This window comes from Pongo abelii, chromosome 9 (genome assembly GCF_028885655.2).
Source record: "Pongo abelii isolate AG06213 chromosome 9, NHGRI_mPonAbe1-v2.0_pri, whole genome shotgun sequence".
Taxonomy (NCBI): Eukaryota; Metazoa; Chordata; class Mammalia; order Primates; family Hominidae; genus Pongo; species Pongo abelii.
The window spans coordinates 127,058,031-127,077,732 of NC_071994.2; the positions used below are offsets into that span (position 1 = coordinate 127,058,031).

Below are 19,702 nucleotides of genomic sequence, written 5' to 3' on the forward strand. Positions count from 1 at the left end.
TCTTCTTACAAATAAGTGAATCAGAAGTGGAAATCTCACTCTAGTTGGACCAACCACATCCTCCTCCCAGAAATTTGGATTTTGAACTCAGATCATTTTAAATATGCATCCACTTAAATTTAATACATATAAATACATTCAAATACATTCAATATCTATACCCTTATATATTGAATATATATCTATAATTGAGTATATACATATATTTGTGAATGACAAAAGCAGCTATCTTCCATGTGCACAGAAAAGTGGAAGAAAACACTGCAGAGAGAGAAAAACAAATCAGGTGTATATTAGTTTCTTATGGCTGCTGTAACAAATTGCCACAAACTTGGTGGCTTAAAACAACACTAATGTATTATTTCACAGTTCTGAGGGCAAGAAATCCAAAAACAGTTTCACTGGGCTGAAACCCAGGTGTTGGCGGAGTCATGCTGGAGGTTGTGGGAGAAAATCAGCTTCGTTGCCTTTTCTAGCTTTCAGAGGTTTATTTCTTGATTCATGGCCCTTTCCTCTGTCTCCAAAGCCAGCAGAGCAGCATCATCAAATCTCTCTCTACTTGCATCATCACATGACCTTCATTTTTGTAGTAAAATCTCCTCTTGCCTAGCTCTTATGATGACATTTGGGATTACATGTAGGGCCCACCTGGGTAATCCAGGATAATCTCCCATCTCAAGAACTTTAACTTAATCACATCTACAAAAATCTCTTTGCCACATAAGTTAATGTTCATGGTTTCCAGAGGTCAGAACCTGGATATCTTTAGGGGCCATTATTCAGCCTGCCACAAAGTATATGGAGAAAAATAATACAGAGAAATACAACTACAGAGAGACCTAAAGAGAAATCAGAGACTTAAAGAGAAGAGAATACCTACCTTGGCTCCTTACAAATTTCTAGTTCCTTCTTTTTGTCACTTAGCAGGTTTTGATGTTTCTTATCTTCTGGGGTTCCATATGGCACTTTTGATTATTATGATAAGTACATAGTTTATTTAAGCAAGTTTGATTACTTTTCTGATTTTTTTTTCCTCAACCAAATGAATGCTAAGATGATCTTCTGTATATGATGGCCACATTCGCCAGTTGCTATAGATGATCAGTCTAGACTCATGGTCAGTTATGGCTTCTGAATAAATAGTTTTCCTTTCAAACAAAATTACCTCTCAGTCCGTTCTAATTGTATCCCACTTCTGGTCTGCCTTGATCTGCAGGTCTGTCTAACTGTTGGCTTCTGGCTTCAGAAAAAGAAGGTAGCTTCCAGGCTAATTTGGTTTCCCCTCTTAAGTTTTCCTTCCACACTTTATAATATAGTGGGGTGCTAAAGAGGGGAGTCTGAAGTTCACATATTCTAAATTTCTGCCACTTACCAATGGTGTAGTTTGGGGCAAGATGCTTAACCTCTGGAAACGTCAGTTTTCTCATCTGTAAAATGGAGATAATGATATCAGCTTTCTAAGGTTATTAGGAGGAATAAATGAAATACATGCATATATATTTAAGTATACTGTACAAACCCTGGATTATGTTATTGTTATTATTCCTTCCTTGCTATTATTATTATTATAATATAATATTTAGCTGTCAAGGTTGAAGCCTTGCAACACCTGAAAAGAACTAGTAGAAGTGTTTGTTTTTAATTATATGTGGTTTCATTTCTTAGACCATCTTGGCTAAGCCTACAACAACAAAAAGAAAAAGCACAACGTCCCCATTTCACAGATGAGAAAACAAATGGTCAGATAGGCTAACTGTCACTCGATTAAAAAAAAAAAAAAAGGTGATAAAGCCAGGCTCAAAATTTAGGTTTTTTGATTTTAGTTTTGTATTTTTCATTAATCCATGATATTGTGAATGCACAGTGGTTCAATAATAGAGTTCAGGGAATGTTATTTTCTCTGTGGCTGAATTGTCTCTTCTAAACTGTGACTACAATACTTTGCCTCTGATGCGGCACTGAGCCTATTCCTACCTTCCCATATGCCTTTGATTTTCTGGTGTCTAAATCTGTCTTTCTCCACACTGAGCTAGAGATGAAAATAACCATTCTGAGCAAAAAAGCTTGGTTAAAATTTTAAGTTCTCCTGTGCCATGAGGACATAATTTTGCTGACTGCTTCTTTCAAGACTTCCTTTACCTTTTCATTTCTTAGACTATAAATGAAGGGATTCAGAAGAGAGGTCACCATTGTGGTGAGGACAACTATCACTTTGTTGTCCATTGAATGACTCTGGCTGGGCCTCACATACATGAAGATGTTGCTCCCGTAGGCAATGGAAATGACGGTGATGTGGGAAGCGCAGGTGGAAAAGGCCTTCCGACATCCTTGGGCTGAGGGGATGTGCAGGATGGTGGAAATGATGTAGATGTAGGACACAGTGGTGAGCACCAGTAAGGTCAGGAGGATGAGGGGAGATAAGAGGAAGTTTATCATCTTGATGAAATGAGTGTTTATACAGGACACGTGTAGCAGAGGAGCAATATCACAGAAGAAGTGACTAATTTCCTTGTAACAGAAAGGCAATCTGAACACTACAATGGTTAGGCACAACACAGACAGGAAAGCTCCAACCCAGCAGCCCAGAATTACTAGGAGGCAGGCCCTGCTGTTCATGATGATGGCGTAGTGCAGGGGGTCACAGATGGCCACGTAGCGGTCAAAGGACGTCACTGCCAAGAGGATAAACTCCACTGTCCCCAAGAAAAAAAAGGAAATAAGTTTGGGTGATGCACCCAGCAAAAGATATGGTCTTCTTGTCCTGCAGGAGACAGGCTAATAGCTTTGGGGTAACTGAGGTGGTGAAAAAAATGTCCAAAAAGGACAAATTACTGAGGAAGAAGTACATTGGGGTTTGGAGGCGATGATTCGCCCACATTAGGGAAATGATGGCACTGTTTCCTGTTAGAGTAAGCATATAAGTAAACAAGAGGACTGCAAAAAGGGAAATTTGAAGCTGCTGAAGAACAGGAAAGGCCGTCAGGGTAAACTCAGTCACTGTGGTCTGATTTTGGATGTCCACTGCAGGCAATGCTTAGTGGGCAGCACTTCTCTGAAAAAAAAATGATAAAATACAGAGATGATGCTCAGCTTAAGGAAGTTTTCAACCCCCAATATCTATGATAAGAGTGAAGTAGAAAAAACTTTGTGTGAGGAGTCAAGAGTGATTCGTTCACAGTCTGCTTCTGACTTTATTAAATGTGGTCCCTTGGGTAAATGACATTAGTTCTTCTAACTTCAGTATTCTCATATTTCAAAGTTTTGATTGAATGAAATCATCCTCATGGTCCCTATAATTCTAGTCTTTATGATTTTAGTCTCTTTTACACAATGCTCCTTCCTGTCTCTTTTTTGCTCTTCCTGACCTACTATTTTCCCAGCTAAATTCTGTTCTTAAAAGGAGAGGCATACTAAACTGAGAATCCAGTCAATTATTTGAAAAATTGAGAAAAAGAAGGTTAATAAAACTTGAGTTAGGCCCGGTGCGGTGGCTCACACCTGTAATTCCAGCACTTTGGGAGACCAAGGTGGGCAGATCACGAGGTCAAGATATTGAGACCATCCTGGCCAACATGGTGAAACCCTGTCTCTACTAGAAATACAAAAATTAGCTGGGCGTGGTGGCGGGTGCCTGTAGTCCCAGCTACTCGGGAGGCTGAGGCAGGAGAATTGCTTGAATCCGGGAGGCGGAGGTTGCAGTGAGCTGAGATCACACCACTGCACTTCAGCCTGGTGACAGAGCGAGACTGTCTCAAAACAAACAAACAAAAAACAAAAAAAACTTGTTACTTTTCTCAAAGTTATTTCAACTTCGAAGATATCTTCTAAATCAAAGAACAGAAACTGTTAAAACTGGCCAAGACAGTTAAATTGAGGGGAGTCTACATTTATCTCTACTCATTTTTGTTATTGTTACCATGTTTTGAATATCAGTGTAATAGACAATTGCACACAAATTACTCTAATCAATCAGTCTTTCCCTACTTAGTTTTTCTTTGTTTTTACTTTATGTAATAGAAATATTTTGATGTCTACACTGTTATGGAACAAGTAGGTCCATGATACATAATTCATAATCTGTGTAACCTATTTTAAATATTTTGAAAAAAATCTTACAGGAAAATGATTATTTGTTGTTATTGTTGTTGTTTGTTGCCACGTTACATTTATGGCAGCATCCAAAAGAACAACAAACGTTTCCCCTTCCCTTCTCCAACTGATTCTTACAGATTTTCCCAAAGAAGTCTTTTATACTCAGCATTTTTTTCCCAGCCATTTGAAGAGTAGGTTATTAATAATACTGCAAAAAAGTGGATGCCGAAACATGTATTTGATCTAGCAAAAAGATGTATATGAAACACTCAGCTTAATCTCTGAATACTGCCCAGCTTCACCGAAGATCTTTTTCATGTCTATGTAATTCAGTTGAAGCACTGTCCTCTGGTGTATTATTTTGTGGCTAGTGCTCTAGTTTCAAGTTAAAACAACCAATTTATATCCCTGAACTAGGTAAATTTTTTAATGTGGTGCACAGAGAATTCCTCTTTAAGGGAGGCCATTTCCTCACACTCTCTACCTGGGAAAAGTGACCTGCCAGAAGCTGTTATTATTATTATTTTTTCATTTATTTATTCTTTTAATCAACACACAGTTTTCTTTAGCATATGCTGTGCATCATGCAAATTTTCAGGTGCTGGAGCTATATCAGAGGAAAACAAAAAATGTAAAGCAAAAACAAACCAAAAATGTTAACATCAAAAAACTTCTCCTATGAGGCTTACAATATAGCTAAGGGAGACAAAAAATTAGCTAAATAAGTAAAATAAATGCTATGATCTTAATGGTGATAAGTCTCAGAGCTAAAACATTTTTTTCTAAACATATTTCCATTTGCAAATCTGGCTGTGACTTTTTCTGGTTCTTGTAATTGCTGCTTTATTTTTATTCACTACTCATTTTTTCATGAATCAAGGTATCCTTGTTATTTTAATAATTATCTTCATCTTCTCTGTTCTATATAAGAAAATTCTGGTTTCTTGTAATTTTTTAACATTTCTAGGCTGTTGGTCAGTACACTTTACAAACGCGTAGTGGTTTTTGTCTATTTAAGAGTAATTTTCAAATGTAAGTGGAATGGAATAACTTGACTTGCTGTTGAGCTTAGTAGCTCTTTTTACTCCCTTAACATCCTTGGTCCTGGTTTCTAAATCCATGAGTATTGGTCCTCTCCATATTCCTTCCCAGTCTAAATGTTTCTTTTGTTTTTCATGAGGTCAGGCACCATATCTATTTCATACCTCATTCTTTGAGCACAGAAGGTGCTCATTGATTTACTAAATAAATAAATCAGAATTGGGGAAGCTTCTCCCTTAAGCATGAGGTTGCAGCTGCCACAAGGGTAAGCAATGGTAAGCTCTATAGCTTGTATTTTCATATATCCAATACAGACTTCTATCACAACCTGTACTTTCTTGGTGTGTTTTTCTTTGTCTAGTTATCAGGATCTGTGTAGTTTTGGAAAACTGATTCCTGCAATATTAATGCTGGGCTTGGGAAGAAACCCAAACACCACAATGCCTAATCAAGATCTTTTGTAGTTTAGAGGTGGGAGACAAACAAAAAGGGGAAAGTCTGTGATTAAAAGAGAAGTTTACAATAGTAAGGTGCATTATTCCACTTCTTCTAGTAATTTTTTGAATTGTTACAAGTTGGGCTGTTTAATTATATTTTAAGTTATTAAAGAATTCCAAAGAGTAATATCTATTGAAATAGGCTCTTGGCACCAATAGAAACTCTTTTTACCACAAATACTGTAATGTTCTCTCCTCACTCTACTGCTCTTTTGCCCAGACAATAAATTTCCAAACTATTGACTACTGCACAAAGAGCAAAACTATATCTGGTTAGGCAAGTAATAATGTTATTGAGGTATAATACAAAAATAGAATAGAGCACACTATGTAGACAAGGAGAAATGCTTTAGAATTCCCCTGCATTTTCCCCTTCCTCCCTTCATCACTGATAGCACTGAAGACTGACAGATATCTTAAGGCAGACTAATGAAGATTTTCTTACCTATCATCCCATTGTTCAATGCCTATCGTCCCATTGTTCCTTTCATTTGTCTAATTTCTTTACAACATCCTTAATGTCTTACATTTTTTTTTCTTGCTAGATAGTCTTTTAGGACCCTGATAGGAGCTTGATTCCCCTCTGGTATTTTAAAAATTGAACAACTCATGCTTTTCAAAAGCATTATACAATTTTTAAAAAATCAAAATCTGTGGTTATTGAAAACAAACGGAGATGTTATTTGTCATGATTGTCATAAAAAATTTATCACTAAGAAAAAAATGGTATTGCGAGCTTTCTATTTTGCTGTACTTTGGGTCAAATATACGTCTCTGAGAAGAACTGAATATGTAGCATTGTTCTTCTTTGTGGAGTCTCTTAACTTCTGAAAAGAACCTGGCCTTTTTAAAGTTATCTCAGGGCCCTGAGGACCTCATCATATCTAGGAAGGAAGGCTCTGGGCTTTCTGGACTGTAACGACTTGTGTGTAACAATTTAGGCTTTCATTTTTGGGGGCATTTGTTCCCTCATTAACATTTCTGTGGATTCTTAGAAAATTGCATAAAATTGCATATTTAAAGATTCAAGAATTAGTCAGGAAAATGTGGCATAATAGGAAAAAGTGTAGCAGGTTTTAGAATCGATGATGTGCTATATTTTTTGTTTAATCACTTGTAGCTTTATGATCTTTTAATAGGACTCTAAAGCATCCTGAGTTTTATCTTTCTCATCTCTAAAATGGCAAAAGTAGTAATGCCAGATTCAAGGTCCTAAGACAGTGCCTACCACAGTGATTTATACCTAGTAGGTGCTCACTAAATGTTTTTTAAGAACTTAGGGTTGGGAAAGGGTGAACAGAAATGAAATAAGATGTGATGCAGGTTGGGGATTAGACGTAACTCAAGTTCTTTACTATCAGTAAAATGTAAAAATGTTTCTTACTGAAGTATATTAAAAGATTTAATTACATACTTAGGACAAAGATATAACATTTGACACCTTCCCTCATAAAATATTTGACAGAATGGTAATTACATTTTAATTTATAAAATTACCCATAAACAAATTTCAGTGACACTCAGATTGTTTAACATGTAAATACAGATAATTATGTGACAAAGTATAGTTACATTACACTGCTTGTAGAACAATTGGTAATGTCTTCATTCAAATATGTTAAGAAATTTGAACTTCAAGTATTTTTTTCCTACTCCATATCATTCATTATTCTTTGAATGCTTTCATTACTCCAATTTTGAATTTTCTATAAACCTACCTCTGTTTTAGCTGAGACTCCTCCCTATACCACACTTAATCCCCTTTGCAGAACCATACCGAATGATTATTCAATTTTGTCTGGAATACTCCATCCGTCTTCCCTTGATTGAGAAGCTATCTTTTTATAACCTCTAATTACTTTTCCCAGTTCTTTTTCTTAGTCTCATTGAAGAAGTCTAAGTCTTGATTTATACTAAGTCCAAGTGTTATACCATTATTTAATCATTTCATCCTACATATCTAGTGTATCTCAAACTTTGAATATTCCTCTGAGTTTCAAGGACTACATTTTTGCCAAAAGAATTTCGATTTGGTAATGAATCAAGACATTAGACACAATTGAATTAAGCATAGGTCCTTGGCTTCTATTTTAGATCACTGGTAAAATGACTGAACTTCTCAACTCTCAATTTTTTTTTCAGCAGTAGGAATGTAATTTCCTGTCTATTCAGTCAATTTCTATTTTTTCAGTGGATCTATCCTGAAAATTGAAGTTTTTCAAACCCATAGAATATCAGGTTAGAAGAAAACTTAAAGGGCATCTGAGCCAACTTGTCCTAAAAAGTTCTACAATATCTTCAACAAGTTATCCAGTGACATTAACCTTGCTATTGTTAAATCATCTTATTTTACTTGAACATTCTTGATTGTTAGAAAATATTATATTTGTATTCAGTGAAGTAATCTCTTTAACCTTCAGCATTTTGTTTAGGTATTCCTGCTTATTCATCAGGCATATTTTGACTTGATTTTAGATACATCTACCTTATTTGCTGTCCCCAGAAAATAATATGACCTTCCCTATATTAAAGTGATTATAATTGTGATCTTTAATGATTTTTTGTTTACCTTCAGAGATCTGGATTAGAATGGCTCTTGGGACTATTGCATAGAAAAAGTTTATTATTACTGCAATCAAATAATGTTAGAATTGAAGCAACTAATCAGAGTTAAAAAGTTAAGGTTTCCTGGAAAACTCTTTTGGGTGTTTTCAGGAAAAGCTTAGAGACCTGCTTTAGAGCCTCAGAGAAATAGAAACTTGGAAAACTTAAAAAATTCTGACATGTTCATAATGTCTTAAAATAGGCTTTCAACTGCTCTTCAAAGTGAGATTATTTACATATATATGTAGATATTTTAAAATCCATTTATTGAGGTATGCTTTATACATAATTAGTAATTTAAAATGTATAATTTGTTAAATTTTGACATGTATACAGTCATGTAGCTACTGTCATCAACGTGACAATATTTTAAAAATATTTCCATTACCTTAAAATGTTTTCTGGTGCTCTTTTGCAATAAATGCTTTTCTTCCCCAACCCCAGCTCCTGAAAACCACTGACATATTTCATATCACTATAATTTTGAATTTACTAAAATTTTACATAAATGGAATCTTATGGCATATAGTATTTTGTACCTTGTTCCTTTCACTTAAGTTAATGCTTTGACAATAATACAAATGATTCAGGTATCAGTCGCTTCTGCCTTTGTACTGTTGAAGATGATCAATTGTACAGATTGCATAGATATACCACAGTTTGTGTATCTATTCATCAGATAATGGGCACTTGAGTTGTTTCAGATTTTGGCTATTATGAATACAGCATCTATGAACATTTGAGTTTCTGTTTTTGTGTGAATATTTGTTTTTATTTGTCTTGGATACATTCTTAAGAACGGGATTACTATGTTGGATGGTAAAAGGAGATAGTTTGACTTCCTCTTTCCATATTTGTTTGCCTTTTATTTCTTTCTCTCATTTGACTGCTCTGCCTAGGACATCCAGTACTATGTTGAATAGGAGTGGTAATAGAAGGCATCCTTGTCTTGTTGCAATTTTCAAAGAGAAGCCTTCTGGCTTTTGCGCATTCAGTATGATGTTGGCTGTGGGTTTGTCATAGAAGGCTCTCAATTTTTTGTACTAACTTTCTTCAGTGACTAGTTTGTTGAGGGTTTTTAACATAAAGTGATGTTGAATTTTATTGAAAGCCCTTTCTGCATTCGTTGAGATAATCCTGTGGTTTTTGTTTTTAGTTCTGTTTGTGTGGTGAATCACATTTATTGATTTGTGTATGTCAAAGCAACCTTGCATACCAGGGATAAATCCTACTTGATCATGGTAGATTGGCAGCTTTTTGATGTGCTGCTGCTATATTCAGTTTGCTAGTATATTGTTGAGTATTTTTATATCTCTGTTCATCAAGGATATTGGCCTCAAGTTTTCTTTTTTTGTTGCATCTTTACCAGGTTTTGGTATCAGGATGATGCTGGCCTCACAGAATGAATTAGGGAGGAGCCCTCCTCCTCAATTTTTTGAAATGGTAGGCATGGTACCAGGTCTTCTTTATACATCTGGTAGAATTCAGCTGTGAATCTGGTCTTGAGGTTTTTCTGGTTGGTAGGGTTTTTATTAATGATTCAATTTCAGAACTCATTATAAGCCTGTTTAGGGATTAAATTTCTCCCTGGCTCAATATTAGGAGGTTGTATGTATCCAGGAATTTATTTCTTCTAGATTTTCTTTTTTTTGTTTGTTTTTGTTTTTGAGACAGAGTCTTGCTCTGCTGCCCAGGCTGGAGGTGCAGTGGTGTGATCTCCGCTCACTGCAAGCTCTGCCTCCCGGGTTCACGCCATTCTCCTGCCTCAGCCTCCCAAGTAGCTGGGATTGATCACTATTTTTATTGTGCTGTGGTTCGAGAGTGAGGTTGGTATGATTTCAGTTTTGAAAAATTTGGTGAGGATTGTTTTATGCCCAAGTGTGGTTGATTTTAGAGTATATGACGTGCAGATGAGAAGAATGTATATTCTGTTGTTTTTGGTTGGAGCATTCTGCAGACGCCTATTAGGTCTGCTTGGTCAAGTGTTGTGTTCAGATCTTGAATATCTTTGTCAGTGTTCTTCCTCAGTGATCTAATACTGTCATTAGGGTATTGAATTCTCCCACTATTAGTGTGTAGTTATCTAAGTCTCCTTGTGGGTCTCTATGGACTTGCTTTATGAATCTGTGTCTTCTTTTGTTGTGTGCATATATATTTAGGACAATTAGGTATTTTTGTTGAATTGAACCCTTTACCATTATGTAATGCCCTTCTTTGTCTTTTTTGGCCATTGTTGGTTTAAAGTCTGTTTTGTCCGAAATTCAAGTAGTAGCCCCTCCTTTTTTCTTTTTTTCTTTCTTTTCTTTCTTTTTTTTTTTTTTTTTTTTTTTTTTGTTGTTGTTGTTGTTTTGTTTGCTTGGTAGATTTTTCTCCACCCCTTTACTTTGAACCTATGGTGTCATTGTATGTGAGATGGGTCTCCTGAAGACAGCATACATTGGGTCTTGCTTCTTGATTGAACTTGCTACTGTATGCCTTTTAACTGGGGCATTTAGCCTATTTACATTGAAGGTTAATATTGATATGTGTGGATTTGATACTGTCATGTTGTTAACTGGTTATTATGCAGACTTGATTGTGTGGTTGCTTTATATTGTCACTAGTGTATGTACTTAAGTGTGTTTTTGTGGTAGCCAATAATGGTCTTTTCTTATATTTAGCACTTCCTTACAAACTCCTTGTAAGACAGGTCTGTTGGTAGCAAATTCCCTTAGCACTTGCTTGTCTTAAAAGAATCTCATTTCATCTTCAGGTATAAAGCTGAGTTTGGCTGGATATGAAACTCTTGGTTGAAAATTCTTTTAAGAATGCTAAATATAGGCCCCTAATCTCTTTTGGCTCATAGGGCTTCTCACTGAAAATTTCACTGTTAGCCTGATGAGGTTCCTTTTGTAGGTGATCTGCACCTGCTCTCTAGCTACCTTTAATATTTTTTCTTTTATTTCTACCTTGCAGAATGAATCTTATGACTATGTGTCTTGGGGATGGTCATCTTGTTTGGTATCTCTAAGGGGTTCTCTGCATGCATTTCTTGAATTTGAAAATCAGTCTGTCTAGCGAAGTTGGAGACATTTTTGTGGACAATATTCTCAGTATGTTTTCCAAGTTGCTTGCTTTCTGTCCCTCTTTCAGTGATATCCATGAATTGTAAATTTGGTCTCTTTATTTGATCTTATATTTCTTGGAGGTTTTGTTCATTCTTCTTTATTGGTTTTTCTTTATTTTTGGGTTACTGAGTTATTTCAGAGAACTAGTCTTTAAGCTCTGAGATTCTTTCCTTAGCTTGGTCAATTCTGTTGTTAATACTTGTGATTGTATTGTGAAATTCTTGAAGTGAGTTTTTTGGCTGTATCAGATCAGTCTGATTTTTTTTCTTAAAATGGCCATTTCATCATCCATCTTCCATATTATTTTGTTGTATTCATTAGAGTCCTTGAATTGGGTTTCGACTTTCTTCTGAATCTCAATCTTCATTTCTATCTATACTCTGTATTCTATTTCTGTCATTTCAGCTTGGTTCCAATTTATTGCTGGAGAACTAGTGTGGTTGTTTGAAGGTCAGAAGACACTCTGGCTTTTTGAGTTGCCAGAGTTCTTGCACTGGTTCTTTCTCATCTGTGTGGGCTGATATTCCTTCAGTCTTTGAAGCTGCTATCCTTTGGATGTTTTTTTGTTCTTTTATCTTCTTTGATGCCCTTGCAGGTTTGATAATGGTATAATGTGAGTTCAGTCAACTGGCTTTATTTTTGGAAGGTTTTAGGGGGCTAGTGCTCAGCCTAGTGCTTTTGGGTTGTGTGCTGTAAATCTGGGGGCTGGTATCAGACCTCTGGCTTTGTTCTCTGGCTCAGACCTCTGGCTCTGACCTCTGGCTCTGACCTCTGGCTCAGACCTCTGGCTTTGTTAGGAACCTTTGCTGGAGCAGCCAAGATATTCCTGGCCCACTGGCCATAGCACTCTGATGGATGGTGCCAGCCAAAGCACTTCACTGGGGCAGTAGCAGTGGAATTCATGTTCATTCATGTGTGCCAGCAGTAGCGGCAGTGCGGCAGGGTACTATGCTCATCACCTGTGGTGGGTACCAGTGGGAGTGGAGCTGCGGCATTCCTATTCATAGTCACATTGGCAATGCCCGTGGTGGGGGCAGGCTGCTGTTGCACACAGGGCTGCCAACTTCTGTGCCTGTGTTTGCAGTAGCGGGGGTGGTGGTGTTGTATGCAGGGGTTGGGGTTGTCATTGTATGTGTGTTCATGTCAGCAGCTGCTGCTGTGTTGGGGGAGTGGGGTTGCTGGCATCTGTGTGTGCATTTGTGCTGGCAATGGTGACACAGCCAGGGGTGGGGTGGCCTCATACCAGTAGCAGTGGTGCAGGGTGCATGTGTACACATGTGCCGGTGAGTGAGGGGAGTTGAGGTCTACCCACTGTCTCACATGGCAGCAGTGTGGTGGGGAGGTGGCTATAGGTGAGTGCAAGCTGAAAGAGTGGCATGGGAGAGGCTGCAGTAGGGGGACAGTGTGGGACATGATGGTGAGGGCCACTCTTTTGGAGCTTTCCAATGGTCAGATGCAGTCTGCCAGTGAGGGAGCTGTGATAAGGGCACTCAGGAAACATCTCGATTGGGTATTTGAGGCTGCACTGTAGGCATGCATGGCCAGGCTGTGGTCCTGGGGGTGGGGGCAACAGACAGGGAGTTGCTCACATTGGACTGGACCCATCTCACAGGCAAGACACCCTGCTCTGTTCGTGTCCAATAGGCCCCCTAAGGCTAATGTCTCCTAGAGGAGCATAGTGAGCCTTGGGTGATGGGTATCCCTGGCCATGCTCCACTGCAGATGTTTCCACACCAAACCCTCTGGGCTCTGCACAGGCTGGAGTCCTGCCCCTACCACCTCTCTAAGAAGCTCTCCCTGCCAGCTCAAGTGCCCATGGGGCTCATAGGGTCTCATGCTGCCAGGATTCCAGAGGTCTGTGGTGAGAGCAGTCACTTCTTGCCTATTCACCTCACTCCTCCCCCAGGAATTGAGGGCCACGAATGAGCCCCAGTGTGCAGTAGCTCCATGCAGAGTTGCCAGCTTCCTCCTGCTTCAGCGCAGCCTCTGCGTCATCCCTCTGTCTACTCTCAATGCCTTTACTCTGAAGATCTGCTCAGAGTGTGCCTGTCTTCTCAATGTCTCAGTCTCTTGGTGTCAGATGTTCCTTCTGGCTGCTTCTAGTCACTTATCTTGAATCTGGTTTGCATGTCTGTCCCCTCCAAATCCCATGTTGAAATGTGATTCCCAGTGTCAGAGGTGAGGCCCAGTGGGAAGTATCAGATCAGGGAGGCAGATCCCTCATGAGTGGCTTAGCACCCTCCCCTTGGTAATGAGGGAGTTCTTGTTAGGTTTGTTCATGTGGGATCTGGTTATTTTAAATAGTCCGAGACTTACCCCTCCTCCATCTTGCTTCTGCTCTCACCATGTGATGTGCTGGCTTCCTCTTCACCTTCCACCATGAGTGGAAACAGAAATATCCTGTCACAGATATGTCTTCATGACAATGCAAAAATGAACTAACACAGAAAATTGGAACTGAGGAGTGGAGAATTGCTATAAAAATACCTGAAAATGTGAGAGTGGCTTTAGAATTGAGTAATGGGAAGACATTGGAAGAATTTGGAGGTCCCAGAAGAAGATGGCAAGACAAGGGAAAGTTTGCAACTTCTTAGAGACTTGTTAAGTGATTATGACCAAATTGCTCATAGAAATATGGACAGCGAAGGCCAAGCTGATAAGGTCTGAGATGAAAATCATGAAGTTATTGAGAACTGGAGCAAAGGTTACCCTGTTATATCCTAGCAAGGAACTTGGCTGCATTGTATTTATATCCTAGGTCTCTGTGTAAGGTTGAACTTAAGAGTGGCAGAAGAAACTTATAAGCAGCAAAGCATTCAAGATGTGGCCTGCCTGCTTATAACAGCCTGGGATCAGATATCAAACAAAATAATTACTTAAAATTATAACATATTTAAAAGAGAAGCAGTACACAAAAGTTTAGAACATTTGCAGCCTGGCGGTGTGGTAGAGAAGGAATCCAAGTGGCTTGCAGAGCCACCACTTGCTAGAAAGATTAGCATGACTAAAAGGGAGCCAAGTACTAATAGCCAAGACAATGGGCAAAAAGCCTTAAAGGCATTCCAGAAGTCTTTAGAACATCCCTCTTCCATTACATGCCTAGAGGCATTTAGGACATACCCACTCTGGGCAAGGCCTCGGATGCTGCCCAGTGCCACCTTGGGACACCACTCCCTGCATCATGGCTGTTCCTCCTTCAGTCATGGCTCAATAAGACCCAGGTACAGCTCAGGTCACAGCTCCAGAGGGCACAAGCTGTAAGCCTTGGTGGCTTCCACATGATGTTAAGCCTGCAGTTGCACAGAATGCAGGAGTGAAGGAGGCTTGGCAGCTTTCACCTAGATTTCAGAGGAAATATTGGAAGGCCTGGGTGCCCAGGCAGAAGCTTGCTTCAGGTGGAGCCCTTGCACGGAGACTCTACTAGAGCAGTGCTGAAGGGAAATGTGGTGTTGGAGCCTCCACATGGAGACTTCACTGGGGTACTGCCTGTGGGAATGGGGCTATCACCCTCCAGACCCCTGAATGGTAGAGCTAGTGGCAGCTTGCACCTTGAGCCCGGAAAAGCTGCAAGCACTTAACTGCAGCCTGTGAGAGCAGCCACAGGGGCTGCACTCTGCAAAGATGCAGGGGTGGAACTGTCTAAGGCCTTGAGAGTGCACCTCTCACATCAGTGTGCCCAGAATGTGGGACATGGAGTCAAGGGAGATTACACTGGAGCTTTAAGATTTAATGTCTGCCTGCTGCGTTTCAAACTTGTGTGGGCCAGTTGCCTCTTTCTTTTTGTTTTTTTTTCTTTTTTTTTTTTTTCTTTTTTTTCTTTTTATTATTATTATTATTATTATTATACTTTAGGCTCTATGGTACATGTGCGCAACGTGCAGGTAAGTTACATATTTATACATGTGCCATGCTGGTGTGCTGCACCCACCAAGTCGTCATCTAGCATTAGGTATATCTCCCAATGCTATCCCTCCCCCCTCCCCCCACCCCACAACAGTCCCTGAAGTGTGATGTTCCCCTTCCTGTGTCCATGTGTTCTCATTGTTCAATTCCCACCTATGAGTGACAATATGCGGTGTTTGGTTTTTTGTTCTTGCGATAGTTTACTGAGAATGATGATTTCCAATTTCATCCATGTCCCTACAAAGGACGTGAACTCATCATTTCTTATGGCTGCATAGTATTCCATGGTGTATATGTGCCACATTTTCTTAATCCAGTCTGTCATTGTTGGACATTTGGGTTGGTTCCAAGTCTTTGCTATTGTGAATAATGCCGCAATAAACATACGTGTGCATGTGTCTTTATAGCAGCATGATTTATAGTCCTTTGGGTATATACCCAGTAATGGGATGGCTGGGTAAAATGGAATTTCTAGTTCTAGATCCCTGAGGAATCGCCACACTGACTTCCACAAGGGTTGAACTAGTTTACAGTCCCACCAACAGTGTAAAAGTGTTCCTATTTCTCCACATCCTCTCCAGCACCTGTTGTCTCCTGACTTTTTAATGATTGCCATTCTAACTGGTGTGAGATGGTATCTCATTGTGGTTTTGATTTGCATTTCTCTGATGGCCAGTGATGGTGAGCATTTTTTCATGTGTTTTTTGGCTGCATAAATGTCTTCTTTTGAGAAGTGTCTGTTCATGTCCTTCGCCCACTTTTTGATGGGGTTTTTTGTTTTTTTCTTGTAAATTTGTTGGAGTTCATTGTAGATTCTGGATATTAGCCCTTTGTCAGATGAGTAGGTTGCGAAAATTTTCTCCCATTTTGTAGGCTGCCTGTTCACTCTGATGGTAGTTTCCTTTGCTGTGCAGAAGCTCTTGAGTTTAATTAGATCCCATTTGTCAATTTTGGCTTTTGTTGCCATTGCTTTTGGTGTTTTAGACATGAAGTCCTTGCCCATGCCTATGTCCTGAATGGTAATGCCTAGGTTTTCTTCTAGGGTTTTTATGGTTTTAGGTCTAACATTTAAGTCTTTAATCCATCTTGAATTGATTTTTGTATAAGGTGTAAGGAAGGGATCCAGTTTCAGCTTTCTACATATGGCTAGCCAGTTTTCCCAGCACCATTTATTAAATAGGGAATCCTTTCCCCATTTCTTGTTTTTGTCAGGTTTGTCAAAGATCAGATAGTTGTAGATATGTGGCATTATTTCTGACGGCTCTGTTCTGTTCCATTGACCTATATCTCTGTTTTGGTACCAGTACCATGCTGTTTTGGTTACTGTAGCCTTGTAGTATAGTTTGAAGTCAGGTAGTGTGATGCCTCCAGCTTTGTTCTTTTGGCTTAGGATTGACTTGGTGATGCGGGCTCTTTTTTGGTTCCATATGAACTTTAAAGTAGTTTTTTCCAATTCTGTGAAGAAAGTCATTGGTAACTTGATGGGGATGGCATTGAATCTGTAAATTACCTTGGGAAGGATGGCCATTTTCATGATATTGATTCTTCCTACCCATGAGCATGGAATGTTCTTCCATTTGTTTGTATCCTCTTTTATTTCCTTGAGCAGTGGTTTGTAGTTCTCCTTGAAGAGGTCCTTCACATCCCTTGTAAGTTGGATTCCTAGGTATTTTATTCTCTTTGAAGCAATTGTGAATGGGAGTTCACTCATGGTTTGGCTCTCTGTTTGCCTGTTATTGATGTATAAGAATGCTTGTGATTTTTGTACATTGATTTTGTATCCTGAGACTTTGCTGAAGTTGCTTATCAGCTTAAGGAGATTTTGGGCTGAGACAATGGGGTTTTCTAGATATACTATCATGTCATCTGCAAACAGGGACAATTTGACTTCCTCTTTTCCTAATTGAATACCCTTGATTTCCTTCTCTTGCCTAATTGCCCTGGCCAGAACTTCCAACAATATGTTGAATAGAAGTGGTGAGAGAGGGCATCCCTGTCTTGTGCCAGTTTTCAAATGGAATGCTTCCAGTTTTTGCCCATTCAGTATGATATTGGCTGTGGGTTTGTCATAAATAGCTCTTATTATTTTGAGATACGACCCATCAATACCTAATTTATTGAGAGTTTTTAGCATGAAGGGTTGTTGAATTTTGTCAAAGGCCTTTTCTGAATCTATTGAGATAATCATGTGGTTTTTGACTTTGGTTCTGTTTATATGCTGGATTACATTTATTGATTTGCATATATTGAACCAGCCTTGCATCCCAGGGATGAAGCCCACTTGATCATGGTGGATAAGCTTTTTGATGTGCTGCTGGATTCTGTTTGCCAGTATTTTATTGAGGATTTTTGCATCAATGTTCATCAAGGATATTGGTCTAAAATTCTCTTTTTTTGTTGTGTCTCTGCCAGGCTTTGGTATCAGGATGATGCTGGCCTCATAAAATGAGTTAGGGAGGATTCCCTCTTTTTCTATTGATTGGAATAGTTGCAGAAGGAATGGTACCAGCTCCTCCTTGTACCTCTGGTAGAATTTGGCTGTGAACCCATCTGGTCCTGGACTTTTTTTGGTTGGTAAGCTATTGATTATTGCCACAATTTCAGCTCCTGTTATTGGTCTATTCAGAGATTCAACTTCTTCCTGGTTTAGTCTTGGGAGGGTGTATGTGTTGAGGAATTTATCCATTTCTTCTAGATTTTCTAGTTTATTTGCGTAGAGGTGTTTGTAATATTCTCTGATGGTAGTTTGTATTTCTGTGGGATCAGTGGTGATATCCCCTTTATCATTTTTTATTGCATCTATTTGATTCTTCTCTCTTTTTTTCTTTATTAATCTTGCTAGCAGTCTATCAATGTTGTTGATCCTTTCGAAAAACCAGCTCCTGGATTCATTAATTTTTTGAAGGGTTTTTTGTGTCTCTATTTCCTTCAGTTCTGCTCTGATTTTAGTTATTTCTTGCCTTCTGCTAGCTTTTGAATGTGTTTGCTCTTGCTTTTCTAGTTCTTTTAATTGTGATGTTAGGGTGTCAATTTTGGATCTTTCCTGCTTTCTCTTGTGGGCATTTAGTGCTATAAATTTCCCTCTACACACTGCTTTCAATGCATCCCAGAGATTCTGGTATGTTGTGTCTTGGTTCTCGTTGGTTTCAAAGAACATCTTTATTTCTGCCTTCATTTCGTTATGTACCCAGTAGTCATTCAGGAGCAGGTTGTTCAGTTTCCATGTAGTTGAGCGGTTTTGAGTGAGATTCTTAATCCTGAGTTCTAGCTTGATTGCACTGTGATCTGAGAGATAGTTTGTTATAATTTCTGTTCTTTTACATTTATTAAGGAGAGCTTTACTTCCAAGTATATGGTCAATTTTGGAATAGGTGTGGTGTGGTGCTGAAAAAAAGGTATATTCTGTTGATTTGGGGTGGAGAGTTCTGTAGATGTCTATTAGGTCTGCTTGGTGCAGAGCTGAGTTCAATTCCTGGGTATCCTTGTTGATTTTCTGTTTCGTTGATCTGTCTAATGTTGACAGTGGGGTGTTAAAGTCTCCCATTATTAATGTGTGGGAGTCTAAGTCTCTTTGTAGGTCACTAAGGACTTGCTTTATGAATCTGGGTGCTCCTGTATTGGGTGCATATATATTTAGGATAGTTAGCTCTTCTTGTTGAATTAATCCCTTTACCATTATGTAATGGCCTTCTTTGTCTCTTTTGATCTTTGTTGGTTTAAAGTCTGTTTTATCAGAGACTAGGATTGCAACCCCTGCCTTTTTTTGTTTTCCATTTGCTTGGTAGATCTTCCTCCCTCCTTTTATTTTGAGCCTATGTGTGTCTCTGCACGTGAGATGGGTTTCCTGAATACAGCACACTGATGGGTCTTGAGTCTTTATCCAATTTGCCAGTCTGTGTCTTTTAATTGGAGCATTTAGTCCATTTACATTTAAAGTTAATATTGTTATGTGTGAATTTGATCCTGTCATTATGATGTTAGCTGGTTATTTTGCTCATTAGTTGATGCAGTCTCTTCCTAGTCTTGATGGTCTTTACATTTCGGTATGATTTTGCAGTGGCTGGTACCTGTTGTGCCTTTCCATATTTAGTGCTTCCTTCAGGAGCTCTTTTAGGGCAGGCCTGGTGGTGACAAAATCTGTCAGCATTTGCTTGTCTGTAAAGTATTTTATTTCTCCTTCACTTATGAAGCTTAGTTTGGCAGGATATGAAATTCTGGGTTGAAAATTCTTTTCTTTAAGAATGTTGAATATTGGCCCCCACTCTCTTCTGGCTTGTAGGGTTTCTGCCGAGAGATTCGCTGTTAGTCTGATGGGCTTCCCTTTGATGGTAACCCGACCTTTCTCTCTGGCTGCCCTTAACATTTTTTCCTTCATTTCAACTTTGGTGAATCTGACAATGATGTGTCTTGGAGTTGCTCTTCTCGAGGAGTATCTTTGTGGCGTTCTCTGTATTTCCT

At 38.8% G+C, this 19,702-nt stretch overlaps 1 pseudogene; it reads right to left on the bottom strand.

The window, feature by feature from the left end:
* Nucleotides 1–1,662: 1,662 nt before the first annotated feature.
* The window catches only part of LOC100439876 (olfactory receptor 6M1-like), a 37,249-nt pseudogene continuing 19,209 nt past the window's right edge, over nt 1,663–19,702 (bottom strand).